An 18,252-nucleotide genomic window follows, 5' to 3' on the forward strand; every position below is an offset into this window, starting at 1 on the left:
CTATGGAACTATTGTTCAATGATTGTTGCAAATTGTTCCCAGCTTTAAATGAGCTAATACTATTTCAACCAATCAACGTTCAGATTATTATAAAAGAAGTAGAATAATCTACAGCTGACAACAGAATACAATGACTATTTTTGTGTTAGCGAGGTTGGCGTGTCACTCGTATATATAAAGTGAGTAAAATCCAGTGTAGAAAAAGAAAAAAAGAAACCAAATATCTACATGGTAACCCTGACAATTTGAAAAAGGTTTTGGAGAAGAGAAATAATAATGCTCCTGTCGTTTCATTAGATCAGCTACAACCAGCTGTGACAAGAGAGGAAGGAGAAAAGGATATGAACAAGGACATTTGCTAGAATTACTCCGATTTTAATCCCCAATTCTACTCTAAGTCCAAGAAGGACTTACAACTACAACTCCGCAATAAACCTTCAGGGTTACTCTCTGTCTTTTATGAGCACACACGAATGTTCAGTCAGGTTTTGAATAAAATCGAATCTATTTTAGGAAAGGATGCTCACTACTCAGGAATTAAATAATAATGACAAATGTTAAGAAAAAGAAAATTCTTTCGTTATATTACCAAGTACAAATTAACAGGCCAGCTAAAAAACACATTGGATTTACATCACTTTATATGTATATTCAAATCCCTTCTCCGAATGCGTTTCATTTGATTCATCACTTGCTGTCTTTAATAATGTTATTAAAGGGGTCTCTCTTAGTGGAACTTTCTGCATTACTGTATTGCAAAATTAATACAGCCCATTGCTCAACTCCCAATATCTTTACTATTTTTTCTTAATATTAATTAAAACAGCTGAAAGGAAAATACAATACATCTTTGTTTATCTCAAAAAGCTCGTCGTGAATGGAAGCTCCTAGCAAAACCATAGCCTTTCTTCTTTATGAGATACTGTGGCTAAGGGAGAAAATATACTCTGTCTCCATTAATAATAAGAAGTTGTAGAAAATAAATAAAAAAAATTGATAATTTTTTTATTTAAATATAAGACGAGAATGATTTTTTTTGACGTAATATAACTTCCATTGGCCTTAAATCCCTTTTGAAAGTTCTAACAGACAGATTTGATATAGGCCTCATCCGACATTTCTTATTGACTGTGGCGTTGAAGACATGAATGTTTTAGTGTAGAAGGATACAAGCTTTCTTTTCGATTTGCATGATTATATGGGGGGGAGGGCTTTTTCTTTATTTTATTTGAATAATAATTACATCAAGATATTATACATTGATATTAGAGTGATTACTTATATGAATTTATAATAATATACACTATTAAATAATAAATTATCACTAATAATATTTCTAAAATGCATACTAAAATCCTATAAGAAAATTTCACTAATTTCATAAGGATAATACAAAATAATACACAGTTTTATTATTATGATTTTTTAATGAGCCCAAATAAATGTTTGAACTTAAGGGCTCAAGGGAAGAGTGACCAATTAGTAGAAGAAGATAATGTTTTTTCCTTCTCTTTGATGATTGGCTTAAAATTGTTAGGTGCCATTAGGTCTATTTTAAAGTCCTTGAAGGCAATTTATGTACTACTTTGTGATATTAATTTAATTATTTATGATAATTAGGCAATACTTATTAATTGCAATATATATTTCACAAGGGTATCGTGTAGTGTAGTGTATTTCAAATAACAGTTCAACTTTGTCTAATAAGTTTCCTGGCTTTTTGCCAAGAAAATGTTTAATTTTCCAAAAGACACCAATCGAGGGAATTTTTGGATCAATTACATCAAACGTCCAAATTGGACTTCCACAAAAAATTTAAGAGTTTGCCAAGTAATATAATCAATAATTTTTTACTATGTGAGGTATGTGAAATTTTAATTAATTGGTTACTTTATATGCTTTATATGGATGTCACTGGGCTCAATATTCTAATCCTTCATACGTAAATTATTCACTTTCAGCTCACTTTGAAGAATCAATGTTTCTCTGGAAGTCTCCAAAAGGACGGTGGCGTTTCGTATGTAATTCAATTCCTACTTTATTTGAACATTCTAAGATAAAAAACAACAAAAGTTCCTCCCATTTAAGCAAAACAAAAAAAAGGTTATTGGCCACATTTAATTATAATTAATTAATTAAATATATTATTTCCTAAAAAAATATTATTTAAATTTATAGTATAAAACTCATTTAAGTATTTAATATTAAAAAAGTAAATTGGGTTCTTTTTTAACCTTATATTTATTTAAAAAAAAATTTTTAAATGAATTGTTTAATAAAGATAATGAAACAAAGTATTCACAACTATTTTATAAAAAATAGCTATTTTTAATCATAAATCATGAGGGAATACTAACTACATATGAGTCGGTGGAATAGCTGTAGATTTATACCTTATTTCTTTCCCTAATATTTTCGTTGTTGTTGTAGATATTTTGTCTGTCAGGTCCATAGAGCAGGGAGTACTCTAGAACTAGAGTCTGCTTTATATTTTACAGGCCCTAATATTCAAGAAGTTGTGCTACACTTTTATAGTAAGTGCAATGACTATTTTATTTATGTGAGTATAATTTTTAATTAAAATATAATTATTAATACACTTTTGGCAAAAAAATTTAAAATAAATAGAATATTACTTTCAACGAGAATCATTTTGACTCATAAATGTTAAGAAAAACTCCCTTCTTAACATTCTATTGTAGAATATAACAGGGTCTATCCTCTATTTGATGTTGGGATGTTGTCATCTCCCCTCCACAGAGAAACACCCCCAATGCATGATGTTTCCACATTAGGCTTGGTACCGAAAGCTAAGATCCAGCTGATATATTATTTATACAAATACTTATTGTATTTCTATTAACCTTGGATTGGACATAGAAAAACGAAAACACTTCCATTTATGGTTGGGGCGCCAAAGGTTTTTGCTATGAAATGCCTATGGGAATCATAAAAAAATATTCCTGTGTGATAAATATCTAAATTGTCTTCTGAGACTATTCCAAATTTGACATTTTTTGTTAAAGAAATGAGACGGATACGGTGTTTTTAGCATTCTTGGTTCTATTTCAACGGTTTCGGTTATAAGAGTTCAAGAAATTAAAATTTGAGCCGCTATCTGCCAACATCTAATTAACTTTTTTTTCTTCGTATCTTTATGAATGAAGGAAAATTGGTATAATGAATTCTGATTGGGATTGATTAATTTTTTTACAACAAACTTGTTCCTAAATTGGCGCCTAAATTTTGTATCGTTATTATTTTGTCATCATTAACCTATACCAACAGGAAACAACCGTCTTTGAGAATGAAATTAATTATTTTTCCCATGAGGTTGATAAAGAAAATGTGGATTTACAAATCATTCATAGTTGAAAATAGAGGTTGGGGATTGAGAATCTAGACTGACAAAAAAATTAAGGAGTGCCTTGTCCTATTGCATCGGATCCGATTCTAACGGTTTAAAGAATTGGAATTCCTAAGACTGCTTTTTGTACAACCCTGCTTCTAATAGAATGAGAAGTGAGGGATCCATATACCATTGCGAAAGAGCTACAACTCTTCTTCATAGAGCAGGAAAAATTATATTTCTCAATTACTACAGTTATTCATCTTCCCAATATTCAATATTACATCAAATTTATGATAAACTAATGGGTATTTTTCTATTTTACTATATAATTCGATTCAAGGCAGATTTTTATTCGAATACTCCTGACAATGTTTTTCAGATCTGCAGCTATTTAAAATTGTATTTATATTCTGTTATCCAAATCGACTCCGTGAGTAAATACATTTGAACCCGGCTCACTCATCAGCTTTAATTATTATTTCATCGAATTAGATGTACCTAGTTACTAAAAATTACAATAACTATACATAGAAAATTCATACAGTCTGACTGTTCTTTCAAATTAGTTCTTTTTCAGCACCAAATATCATCTTAATGAATAAATATAAATTAATGTAACATTAATGGGGGAATATTTAATATTATTGGAATAAAACTTATTCTAATTACAAATCCATTCTACTTGGTGCGTAAATACATGTAACTCTACGTAATCCCGGCTAGATTAATTGTAATCAATTAAAATTACATTATTTTGATCCTTCTAAACTCTTAAATTGGGGGTATGAGTAATCGATGCAGTCTGTATGATGTTTTCTATCCTCTCTGTTGGGAAACTTACATTAAAATACAAAATCATCATTAAGAATGAATTACATTATTATCTAAAGATTAATAGAAGATATAATATTTCATATTATTTGAATGAAACTTACTACAAAATCTTTTACAAACCCAATCTGAAGATGACACTTTATTTGGAAGTGTAAATTCAAAATTTTAAATGATTACTTTAATAATATTTTTAAAATTTGTTTAATTTTGTGGGCTTGATTTAATTATTTATGATAATTAGCCAAAACTTATTAATTGCAGAATATTTTTCATAATGGAAACGTCTAAATACCTTTCAGCATTTATAAACTTTGATTTTGAGTCGTTTATATTAAGTCAATTAATTATTTTTTTCTAAAAAAACATTTTTTAGGATTTTACATATTATACCAAAATGAAAGAGTTGCTTAAAATACTACGTGATGTTGATATAGAATTACAATTACAAAAAGTATGTTAGTTTTATAATTGCTCAATGTTCATATGAGTTCACCAAGTCTAATTTATAATCAAAAATAATGTATTTCATTCACCACAACAGGTTGCGTGATTAGAGCTTGTGCTCCTCCAGATGGTAGAGAACACATTTTTATAGTCTTCTTGCAAATTGACAATGATAAAAAGTGTTTTTAACATGAAAATTGTAACTTTTATCTATCAAATGAGGTATTTTTAAACTTTCTAAATGTATTCCTCTTGAAGCCATGACCTTCTGAATAAAAAAACAAAACCCATTTATTTTCAATTTTAAATAAATATCCTTTTTTTTTTGTTTCTCAGAAATATTTCTGAAATAAAAATATCTCTATTATTGTTCATCCTATTTTAATGTTTCTTCATAAACAAAAGTACAAGGATTCAGGCTTCTCTTTTAAATTATTTTTGTTCTTCTATCAAATCATTCTTTGGATAAAAAGACATATATAAAACGGTGTATAATGTACAATATACTTATTACTAGGAAGTTATAATTTACTTCACTCCCCGGCAGATAGAAACATTATAAAACGAACTCATTTTTCCTGCTCTCAATAAGACCCTTTTTCCTAAAATTCATCAAAAAAAAAACATATATTTTTCCAAAAGAGTGTAATAAGTAGATAAATTGAGATGTACCTATATCACTTTCCCCCTATCTTAGTTAGTAAGCACCACTGTTTTATACAAAACCTTGAATTCTCAAGATTTAGTTGATCTATTAGAAAACTTTATACTGATTTTACCAAACAAAACTTCATGTCTTGTACTTTCAAGAAGGAAATAAATGTATTTCATTATTTTGTTAGTGTAATGGTGTTGTGTAAAAAATATTCTTTATTTTTGAGTTATTACCCACGTATGTACTTCAGAATAGTTCATAATATGTAAATAGAATCTAATCAATTGTTTCTTTTAAATAGTCATCATTTTTTTATTCATTATAAATATACAATTATATTTTTTAAATGCGTAATTCTGCTCTCTTTATACTTTTATGACATAACTAAACTTCCTTATCCAATATTCATTATTCCAAAAAATATTGCTAAACTAATGGGTATATATCTTTTTACATTAGAATTGGAGTCAAGTTAGTAAGCACCACTGAATTGGAGTCAAGACAGATTTTTTTTCGAACCTCTCTGTCGATGTTTTTAAGCATTGTATGTCGATCAAGCACGTGTTTTCATACCAGGAGAATGAATTACAAATGTTTAAGAGTTTGGATCTAATATCCATCTTAATAAAATGATTACTGAAGTCTTCTTAGAAACACAAATCACTGTAGACCCTATAAACACTTAAAGGCAATTATAAATGTACTATATATGCATATTATAAGAAATGAGACTTACAAGCATATTTTTGGATAAAAGTTAGGTTAAATATTAAATTTGCTATTATAATTAAAAAGTTTTACTTGAAACTATACAGATTTTTCCTTCTCTTATTAGGTTTATTATGGAAAAAAAAAGGAAAACTTCTTGAGCCGAATCATATTCTAGAGAGTTAAAGCCTTCGAATGAGAACACGCAAAATAACAGTTTTCTTATACAACGGGGGACGTATTGAGTTGTGAACCCCAAACACAACGCCGTAGCTTTTATAACTTTGTTGTTGAGTTACTATTAAGAAGGTGTCTCACTCTCCAGATCCAAATCCCCAAATAGAAGGGCCAAGGAGAAATAAAACTTCAGAAAATAAACTAAATTAACCAAAAGTTTAATATGGAGCTCACTTCCTTCACTCACAAAGTGGAGTTGAGGAAGGCCCAGTAAAAAATTATTTGAATTGATCTTGGTAGCGTGTAAATACCTTTCAGCATATAATTAACTTTGATTTTGAGTTGTATACATTAAGTTAATCGATCATTTTTTTCTAAAAAACATTTTTTAGGATTTTAAATATTATATCAAAATGAAAGAGTTGCTTAAAATACCCTTAAGATGTCTGAACGTCGTATAAACGTTAATTTTGGCTGCTCTAGACCTTATATTTCTATTAACCTTGGTTACTTGAAAGTTGTTTTAAACCTCCAAACAACTATGGAATAACGTTAGATTATCGTTATTTGAAAGTTGGTTTTAACCATTTGATAATGTTAATACAACGCTCAGACAATTTTCCTGCACAGCCATCTATTAACCCTAGAGCAGCCAAAATTAACGTTTATACGACGTTCAGACATCTTAAGGCTTACATTCATACAACGTTACATCAATGATAAATTGTTGCTTGGGAAGCACATTCGATATGCATCTGCAATGTAAGACAATTATGAATTAGTTAATGGAATTTTATACGTAGTCAATCACGTAAATTAAAGTATACATACCATCGAATAAAAAACAGGTGAGAGTAGGTATATAATATGATCATCTTAATGATTTAAAGGTCAATTTGGGGGGGCAAGTATAAATCATCAACCAACATAACTTCCTTCGTTGGTATGAATAGTTACATTTTTGAAATATTCAACATCACGGGGTATTTTAAGCAACTCTTTCATTTTGATATAATATTTAAAATCCTAAAAAATGTTTTTTATATAACGTTATTCCATAGTTGTTTGGAGGCTTAAAACAACTTTCAAATAACCAAGGTTAATAGAAATACAAGGTTATACTGTAATGCGTGTACAACTGATGTTTGACTTCCACCACACTTTTAATATTGACGTCATCATAGATGAGTGGTTGTGTGTTTTCTCAAAATCCGTTTTCTTGCCCAGCAGTCGTACGATACATTAAATTGAAAATTCTAGCAATAGTGACGTCATAGACTATCAGTGGTTGCTTGTTTTGTCAAAATCTGCCTGCCTTACCTGTAGTCGGTACAATACATCAGGTTGAAAATTCTAGCAAGGCCGATTACATAATGGTCTAACCTTATATTTCTATTAACCTGTCAAATAACGTTGATCTTACGTTATCACTTAGTTGTTTAATGGTTGAGCTCAACTCCTTAATAACCCTAGTGCAATGAAAACACTTTCTAATGGACGGAATATTACATACCGCAAATTTATATTTTATAAAATTAAAAACATTAACATTGCATACAAGTACATATAACACCAAGACTGAAATAATAATAACTTATGTATTTATAAAAGAATAACACATATATATATTTATATAATATAAATAAGAAATAACAGGAAGATAATCTAGTGCCTTGTGTTTAATAGGGTGTTTCAAATCTCAGTGTGTAAAAAAAGTTATTGAGTGAGTTTTGCACTTCACTACCCTCAACGGTTGAGTCATTACAGAGCTATATAGTATTTATATCTTCAATAGTCTCAGAAAAAACACTTTTACTTAATCGTATTCCAATTGTCATCCTATTCTCAGGCTCAGTATCTACCAATTACAATAAGGAATCCTCATGGTTAGAGTCCCGAATTCTGATAGATTCTTGTTGTTTCGGTTCAAGCTGTTCAACGTTGGGTAAATTGTTTTCTTTTAGCATTTCTCTTACTGTTCCATTTCGCACAGATTCGATCTGTTGACAAACCCTTTTCCAATTTTTGGTGTAGGCATGTCTGGCTAACTGCTCCTGACTCATGGCTGGAAATTCGTAAAAAATTAACTCAAAATCATAATTTAGCTTATAAAAATATTTTTTTTGAATAACAGCGACACTAACAACTCAAACAATAACCAGCCAAATATTGGAGGAAAGAGAGGGTTTATAAAAAAAGCAAGCCGAACCACCCTAGGTAATCTCATGTTGAAAAAAAGTGTGCTCCGTTTTACATTCATTTCCAGATATCCCTTGTCGTTTATTAATTTAGAATTATGAATGATGCAGCTAAAGAATATCTTCAAAGTGACAAAGAAATAGTAAGGACATTAGGTAGTACGAGCAACCGTTTTTTTGTCTTTTGGTATTTTTGAGTACCAAATGCATTTGTTCTTGAGCTGAGTGGAAGACACTTTTTTCATTTCCAAGGGACAAATTCCTTGGAAAGCAATGAGTCCTAAAAATGAAATGAAATCTTCAGAGACCATCATATAATTCTCGATTGTGCTCTAGACATTTTGAAGAAATAAGGAATTCCAACTCTCAAGCCATTCCAACATTGTTTGAACATCTAAACCTAAAGTTCCGATGCTCACCGAAAACTCCAACAAACCCATTTTTATTCGGGAGAACAATGCTGATGCTAAGAAAATTAAATAATTAAGGAAATCTCAAGCAACTTTTTTATTTCGAATTCCAGGTAAAAAAAGATCTCCACAATTTCATGATCATACATGATTTACTTCTTATTTGGAATCTCCTACTTCCGAAAAAAGAAAAATAGACTTAGTGAACATGAATCTAATTTCATCAACAATAAAAGATGAAACTTCTTAAAATGATATATATATTTATTTATTTTGCATTAGTTACTTTATCCTTAGAAAATAATAATTGTATGTATTACAGATATTTATACTGAGGTAAGACATCTAAATGAAATAAATACCAGCATACAAAACCAACTTGGAGTATAAGAAGCACAAATAAAGGAATTAAAGAAGAAATTGAAGTAGAAAGATGTCAAAATTTGGGACGCAGAATCAAAGTTTAAGTCTTTAGAAATGCGCCTCTCGTCGGTATTTAATTCAAACCATTTAGGCAAATAAGGTTAAAATGTGTTATAGTCTACAGTAGCATAGATAAAAACGTGCTCAAAATGGTGACATAAATAATTAAAGCAATTTCAAACTTTATTCATACAAGAAGGTTTGAAATAAGTTAAGTTTATATTTTTATAGTTCTTAAAGTGCTAAAAATCGTATTTTAAATGGTAGACACATTTATTTTTTAAATATGTACTTTTTAACCTAATTTTCATAAGAAAACTTGATATTGGTTTGTTTTATCTTTTTAAACTAATTCTGAAGAAAATAGTTTTCAATATATATTCAAGCCCTACCTAACAGAGTTTACCAAAATAGTTTGAAATGTGGTATTTTCTTCAGCGTTATTCAGACATCAAAGGTTGATATAGTTTAATTTCATGTTTAAAATAGTTGAATATGTGCTCAAAAATATTTGATTTGTCGATTTCTATACTTAATTTCTATATAAATCATGAAATTTGCAATTTTGTAAAAAATTATTCTTTTTAAGCTAATTCTTAACCAAATTATATCAAAAAAAAGTTAAAACTTTGTATGTTCTTCTGTATAACCTTAATAAATTGAACTATCAAGGCACTATTTAAAAATTTGCTTTTTTTTAAAGCGAAAACTGACAGTAAATCCTATATAAGTGTATTTTTATCTTTTTCCTTAATATTTTGCTTATTTTGAAGAAAATACAATTGCAATTTTGAAGTAATTTACAATAAAATTCTTCAAACAAGTTTTGAAATGTGGTATTTTTTTCATTTGTTTTGATATAGACAAGGTCAAAATTCTATATTGAAAGATTGAAACACTAGTTTCCAACTAAAAAAGAGTATTTTTCATTTTTGTAACTTTAATTAGCACTAAAAAACTTTATTCATAGAAAAAAGTTTAAAATAGGTATATTTAATATTTTTATTGTTCTTTAATTGCTAAAAATAGTAAATTAAATGGTTCGAACATTTATTTTGAACATGAAATATGCATTTTTTAATTCTCAAAAATAAATTCCCCTTTATAAACTCTTTTGTAGCCAATTCTTCCAAAGAAGGTTAAAATGTGGTATTTCCGTATAATATCATTTATAAAAGTGTGATCAAAATGGTAAATTAAATAATTAAACACCATTTTTTCATTACAAACATTTAGTTTGCGTCTTTACTATTTTGAATATTTACTTTTTAACCTAATTTTGAGAGATAAGCTTGATATTGGTTTATTTTATCTTAAGCATTGTTCAAAAAGTGCTAAAAATGGTAAATGAAAGGATTTGAACACTTATTTCTAATACAAAATAAGTTTTTTTCTTTTGCAATTAAATGTGTACCGTTTACAAAGCCTTATTATGACAAATTCTGCGAATATGGTTAAAATGTGGTTTTTTATAGAGTAGTAAAAATAAAAACGTTTTCAAATTGTAACTTTAATGATTAATGCACAAGTTTCTAATTTAAAACATTTTTTCCCCAATTTTCTTTTTAATATGCACTTTTTAACCTAATTTCAATATATTTCTAACCAAATTCTGTTAAATATGGATAAAATATCTTCTGATCTTAACATATGTATTTTCATTTATTATTAAAAATTTAATCTTTTTAAGCCATTTCTGTAGCAAATTAAGACGAATTAGACTAAAATTTGGTATTTCCCACAATAAAATAGATAAAAAGGTATTCAAAATTGCAACTTTAATTTTTAAAGCTTGAGGTTCTAAGTAAAAACATTTATTTATTAATTTTTAATATGCACTTTTTAACTTAATTCTCCCGGAAAAGCTTAATATAGGTTAATTTCATATTTAGCATGGTTCAAGAAGTGCTTAAATTGGTATATTACACTATTTAAACACATACTTTCAACATAAAATATAATTTTTCATTTACTGGAAAAAAAAAAAATTACTCCTTTCAAGGGCTTCTATATTAAATTCTGGCAAATAATCTTAAAATGTGGTATTGTCTACAGTTGCATTATAAAAGGTGCTCAAAATGGTGCATTGAATAATTAAAGCACAATTTTCTGATTAAAATACATTTATTTAGTATTTTTTTAAAATATTCACTCTTTAACCAAATTCTGATGAAAATTATTTAAATATATATATATATATTCAAGCTCTTTTTAACAAAGTTTGTCAAATTAGGTTGAAATGTGGTATTTTTCATCCTTACGAAGAAAAAAAAACGTTGATTTAGGCTAATTAGATTTTTCATTTGTACACTCAATTTCTTTATATATCATCTATTTCGCTATTTTTTTTTTTTTAAATACACTTTCTAACCCATTTTTCCACCAAATTCTGTCAAAAAAGGTTCAAATGTGTTATTTTCTTCTTACTCAGAGATATAACCTAGATAAATTGAATTATCAGAGCAATAGGTTCTATTTAAAAATATGTTTTTTCTCAGTATTAATTTAAAATGTGCTATTTTTAATCTAATTTTTACGGAAAAGCTTAAAATTTCATATTTATTATAGTTTTTTAAAATAGTTTCAAAATATATTGAGTACATAAAATATCCATTTTTTAATTATTGAAAATGAATTTTCTCTATTTAAGCTCTTTTGTAGTCAATTCTTCCAAAGAAGGTTAAAATAAATGCTTCGGCTACAATAGCATATATAAAAACGTGCACAAAATGTTAAATCGAATTATTTAAGCCACGAGTTTCTTATTAAAAACAAATATTTTGCATCCTCATTGTTTTTTTATAAGCAATTTTTAACTTAACTGACAAAAAAGCTTGATGCTGGTTTAATTTATTTTTAGTATAGTTGAAGAAGTACTGAAAAGGGTAATTTCAATGCTTTGAAGACTTATTTAAACAAAAAATATGTATTTTTCATTTATTGAAAATAATTTACCCTTTTCAAGGACTTCTGTTGCATATTCTGCCGAATATGTTTAAAATATGGTTTTGTCTACAGTTGAATAGATAGAAACATACTGAAAATGGCTAATTAAAGCACATGTTTTGAATAAAAAATATGTATTTAGAATTTTTTTTATAGTACTTAATAACCTAATTATGAAGAAAATACTTTTCAATATATATTCAAACATTTTCTAACAAATTTTGCCAAATTAGGTTGAAATGTGGTATTTTTCATCCTTATTCAGACAAAAAAGGTTGGTTAATTTCATATTAATCAAAGCTCAAAATGTTTCATTTTTTGATTGTTAATTTCTACATAAATCATGTACTTTGCAATTTTGTTAAAAATTACAATTTTTAAGCCAATTTTCAACCAAATTCTGTCAAAAATATTTAAAATGTGGTATGTTCTTCTTTCGCATAAATATTAATTTGATAAATTGCATTATCAAAGCTCTAGTTTCTGACTAAAAATATGTATTTTTCAGTATTTAATCTAAAATGTGCTTTTTAACCTATTTCTGACAAAACAGCTTGAAATAAGTTAATTTCATCTTTAGCATAGTTCAAAAAGTGTTAAGTTGTCATTTGTAATTAAAAATTTATCTTTTTCAAGGAATATCTGTAGTATATTCAGCTGAATAAGGTTAAAATGTAATATATATTAGCATAAAAAAGAACGTGCTCAAAATTGTAAGTTTAATGATGAAATCACGAGTTATAAAATATAAACTTCTTTACCTATTTCTGACAAAAAGCCTGATATAGGCTTATTTAATCATAAGCACGATTTTCTTATTAATAAAGTGTATTTTGCATTTTGTTTCTAAATATGGACTTTTTATCCTTTTTAGCTTGATATAGGCTAATTTCATGTTTTATATAGTTCAAAAAGTCCTAAATAATGTAAATTAAATGGTGCTTTAATGAAAATTATTTTTTGAACATAAAATTAAACATTAAATATGTATTGTTCATTTATATTAAAAAAATATAGCTTTTTCAAGGCCTTTCTGTACAAAAGTCTTCCGAATATGGTTAAAATAAGTATTGACTAAAGTATGATAGACAAAAACGTGTTCAAAATGGTAAATTGAATTATTAAAGCACGAGTTTTTAATTAAAAACAAGTATTTGAATTTATTTTTATTTATAAAATTCTTAACCTAATTCAGACAAAATGATTGATATAGTTTAATTTCATGTTTAGCATATTTCAAAAAGTGCCAAAATTTAAATAAAATTATTTTTGATAAAATTATTTCCGACATAAAATATTTATTTTTCATTAAAAAAATATAATATAGCCTATTGAAAACCTTTTTTTAACTAATTTTCTGGATATGGTTGAATTGTGGTTTGTTATAAATTGTAAATTGAATGATTAAAGCTCAAGTTTCTAATTGAAAAACATGTATTTATCATTTTTTAAATTTTTAATTATGCACTTTTTAACCTAATTATGTCAAAAAAGCTTGATATAGGGTTATTTTATCTTCAGCATATTTCAAAAAGTTTTAAAAATTTTAAATGAAATGCATTGAACACTTATTTCCAACATAAAATATGTATTTTTCATTTTTAATTAAGATTGTAATATTTTTAAGCACTTTTTGTAGGAAAATTCATGCGAATGAAATTGAAATTTTGTATTTTCCACAGTAAAACGTACTCAAAATTGTAACTTTAATTAGTTAAGCTTGATTTTTTAATTATAAAGGTTTATTTTCCAATTTCATAATTTATTAAAATGCACTTTTTAACAAAATTATGACAAAAATTTTTTGAAATAGGTTCAGCTAATATTTATTATTGATAATAAAGGTTTTAATAATTAATTATATTATAATAGACCTCGCTAAAATAATAAATTGAATTATTAAAGAACTAGTTTCTTACAAAAAATATGTTATTTTACATTTTTTTATATATATATGCACTATTTAACATATTTCGGATGGAAAGAGCTTAAAGTAGGGTAAATAAGGTCAACTGAATTTTGTATAAGAAGGTTTAAATTTTGTAGGATCTTCTGTACCATTGATATAAAGTCGAAAAATAAATTTTCATAGCACTAGTTTTTATCTAAAATTTTCTAATTTAAAACATTTTTATTTTCCATTTTTATTTTTAATGTGAACTTTTTAACTTAATTCTGAAGAAAATAATTTTCAATATATATTTAAGACCTCTGTGACAGAGTTTACCGAATTAGATTGAAATATAGTAATTTATTCAGCCTAATTCTGACAAAACATGTTGAACAAGATTAATTTCATTTTTAAAATAGTTTAATATGTGCTCAAAATAATTAATTGAGTGATTTGTATACTTAATTTGTATACAAATGATGTACTTTTCTCATCTGGTTTTGCTTATTTTTTTTTTTAAGATTCTTTTTATAATTGTCTACAAAAAGTTCAAACATTTGACAAAAATGCTCTAAAAAGGGTCCTTAACCTGAAGATTAAAGTAGAAAATGTGTGGCTAGAACTTATTATTAGAGATCCTAGATATCGTTCATTTTTTCTTCTTGACTAAATTTTATATGAGACTGTTTCTTTTGTAAGATCCATCCGGACTGAAGTTCTTGAAATGTACAAATTAGTAACAATCTTAAATGTCTCACTCCGGTCTAGGATTTTGAAACCAAAGTCCAACACTGGTAAGAATATAGATTTGGTTATTGTTGGTATGAATAAAAGTTCCATAAATGCATCATAAAATATATTCAATACATATAACCTTATGCTCCAAGTCTTTCATCAATCCAATGAGGCTTTCTAAAGCTTTTCACACGATTAATTTTTTTTTGTTTTATATTATAAATATTCTTTGTATGGATATAGGGACAGATATAATCACTTCGCTTGAAAGAATGTTTTTACTATTTGAGAGAACTCAAGCAATAAATTGAGACTTTAAATTTGTCTTATTAAATATTATATCTATTTAAATAAAGCAAAGTTTTTTTGTCGATGCCTCATCTTTGAGTGTGAGTTTAATATCTTAGAAATACGTGACTAATTGATCTAAAAAATAACATTTGAGTAATGACCTGAGTAGATTAAGCCCAGTGCGTCATATTAAAAAGAAAAGAAATAAGGATGATGGAAGAAATACATACATAATTTCATAAATATGGTGATTTATGACTATCACAGACCTCTTTTATATATATATGTAGTATTATATAGGTATACATTCTGCTGTTTGAATTTAATAAATACTATTTTTTCAATAAAAATATGACAAATGGTTAACAATTAGGCATATGAACTTTTATTGTATCATTAGTGATAAAAATCGAATGTACTTTGGGTATGTTAAAAAAAATAAAAGATACCAAAATTAAGTATAGTAAACCTTATATTTTGAAAAATATTTTGGATTAGACCAGCTATAATCCGCTGGGGGAAAAGAAAATAAGCAAGGACATTGGCAAGAATTACTCCGATATCGATCCCCAATTCTACTATGAGTCTAACAATGACTTATAATTATAACTCCGCAACAAAACCTCAGGGGTACGTTTTATAAGCACACATGAATGTTCAATCAGGTTTTGAATATCATTGAATCCATTTAGAAAATGTTGTTTACTACTCAAGAATTAAATAATAATGACAACTGCAAAAGAGAAAGATATTTATTCTTCAGATTACCAAATTCCAAAAAGACGAGTCAGCTAAAAAAATCAAACAATTTACATTTATGTATTATTGTATTCATGTCTTGGTGTTTTACTTCTCCTGTATTGGACACACTTGAGCCTCCACTCTAGTACATTATATCTAGAGTTGCATAAAATATAACCTCTCAGTATGTTAAGATAAAAGAAACTGAAAGTGAACATGGTAACAATGACTGTTTGGAAAAAGTTTCAGAGGAGAGCATCTAAGCTGGTATGGCGTTTTATAATATCAACTAGAAGCAGACGTGAGAATAATAAAATATATACAAATATTACGCAGGACTGTAACACTACGATATTTATCCTCCTTTTAACTCCTTTTCTCTTCTTGAATATCCTTACGTCACACGACCAATAAGACTACATAGACGCTTAATAATACTATCAGCATCAATACTATCTTTGTCTTTATTTAGAACATTTTTATCAAAATATTTAAAGTTTCTTAAATAGTCCTAGGCTTAAGTTCTTAAGAAGCATTATAGATTTATTATCCAAACTGCTTAACTTATCAATTCTTGCATTGAACGAAAAACAACATATTTTAAATAAATTCGTTAGGCCTAGTCCATCCCTCTTTACTCTACTTTCAAGGAAACTATTTGGGACATGGTGGAAGAGGCCTGTTATCTTCCTTACAAAATGTCTCAGTATGGCTTGAGACTTGTTTAGCTCTGCATTTATTACATTCCCCTTCGTCTGAGTATACAAAGTTCAATAGGGTTTTATAATTCTAACTCCCTAGTAAAGCCCGATTCTTACTTTTTGTCTTTCACAGACTTACTTAAATTTGTTCTCTTTAAGAACTAAATACTAATTAAAACAGCTTTTTTGTAGGTAAGAAAAATTAATTATAGTACTTTGTAATTTAAAATATTAATTTTTAGTTAGATATGCTGAAAAAATAACAAGTATTTATTATATATTGTAATAAGTAAGTAGAATTAAATTATGTAAAAAACTATTAGACATAATTGTATGTCTTAATAATAAATATTTTCCAAGCAAGTAGTTATTATTTATATATTTATCAAATGAATTTATTGGAAATATTTATAATATTTTATGTACTTGTATCTATCTAACCAAATATAAATATTGCTATCAATAAAAAAAAAAAAAAAACATTATTTCTATTGTGTTTACTTAAACCTAATCAATTATTTTATTCTATAAATAAGAAGCCCTACTATAAATCTCATTTTCTAACCTATAGTTTCACAATCTTGATTTTGGCCTATTTTTTAAAAAAAATAAGAGTTTTTTTCAAAGAAATGAACAAGGATTCCAAGTTAAAAAAAAAGAATATATATTTATTACATTTTGATCCTATTTGAGCATTACTCTTGCAATAATTTAATATCAAAAATGGAAAATACAAGTTAAGGTATCCTCAAAAAATAAAACCTGTTATCATAAAAATACAGACAAAAATTAAACGTATTCTTTTGGTTTTCTACAATATTTCATATAATATTTTTTTGTTTTGTTTTAAAATAGCTCAATGGAAATGTATTTTTTTAATGTGCATACATGTTTGGATAAAATAATATATTTAGTTAATTTAGCAAAATGTAAGAATTCTTAAATATTTAATGTTATCGTTTGTAAGCAGAATTACGAAAATTAGTTGATCAATATAGGTGACACTTAATATAAAGTATTACTAGATACTGGTAATTGTATTCAAACTTGAGTAGAATCAAGTATTTATTGATATGTGAGTAATTTGTGGCTATATATCCATAATTACAAAGAACCTTTAGAAGCAAAGAATCATACAGTAATTTTTGTTAGGACTTTAATCTAGCAATACCCTATGAATCCATCAAAAGTATTTACTAATTAGGCCAATCATAAACAATTTGGAGATATAGTCTATCTATTTATGATTTAGATAAAAATAATTATATTTAAAAAATTCTAAAGAGGACTCCAGGCCCAGATAGGGCCTGGTTAATAATTAATTAATTCGCCAGTATCGGTATATTTTAGATGTAAGAAGAGATAGTTTATGATTTGAAGACATATTTATTTTTGAATTCTTGGACTTGCATTTTTATATACAAAATTACAAGTAACATAATAATAATTTCAAATATAATTGGCATTGTTATTTAGTCTTTTAAAATTAATGTTTTTCCATTAGCAAAGGTCTTATTTGTGTTATGACGTCATTTTGTTTTGGAATTTGTAAGCCATTTTTTTTTCACCGAAAAATCTCACAATTTTTTTTCTATCCGTAAAAAATCGAGTAACCAATGCCGGTTTGTGTTTTGGATCTTTTCGGATAATACAAGTTTACTTATACCTTACCTCGGTACTTCCGATCCGGGCCAAGAAATGTCATATCTTTACTCAAATATTGTGGCATCAAACAATATAACTCTT

Source organism: Lepeophtheirus salmonis, chromosome 10 (genome assembly GCF_016086655.4).
Source record: "Lepeophtheirus salmonis chromosome 10, UVic_Lsal_1.4, whole genome shotgun sequence".
NCBI classification, from domain to species: Eukaryota; Metazoa; Arthropoda; class Copepoda; order Siphonostomatoida; family Caligidae; genus Lepeophtheirus; species Lepeophtheirus salmonis.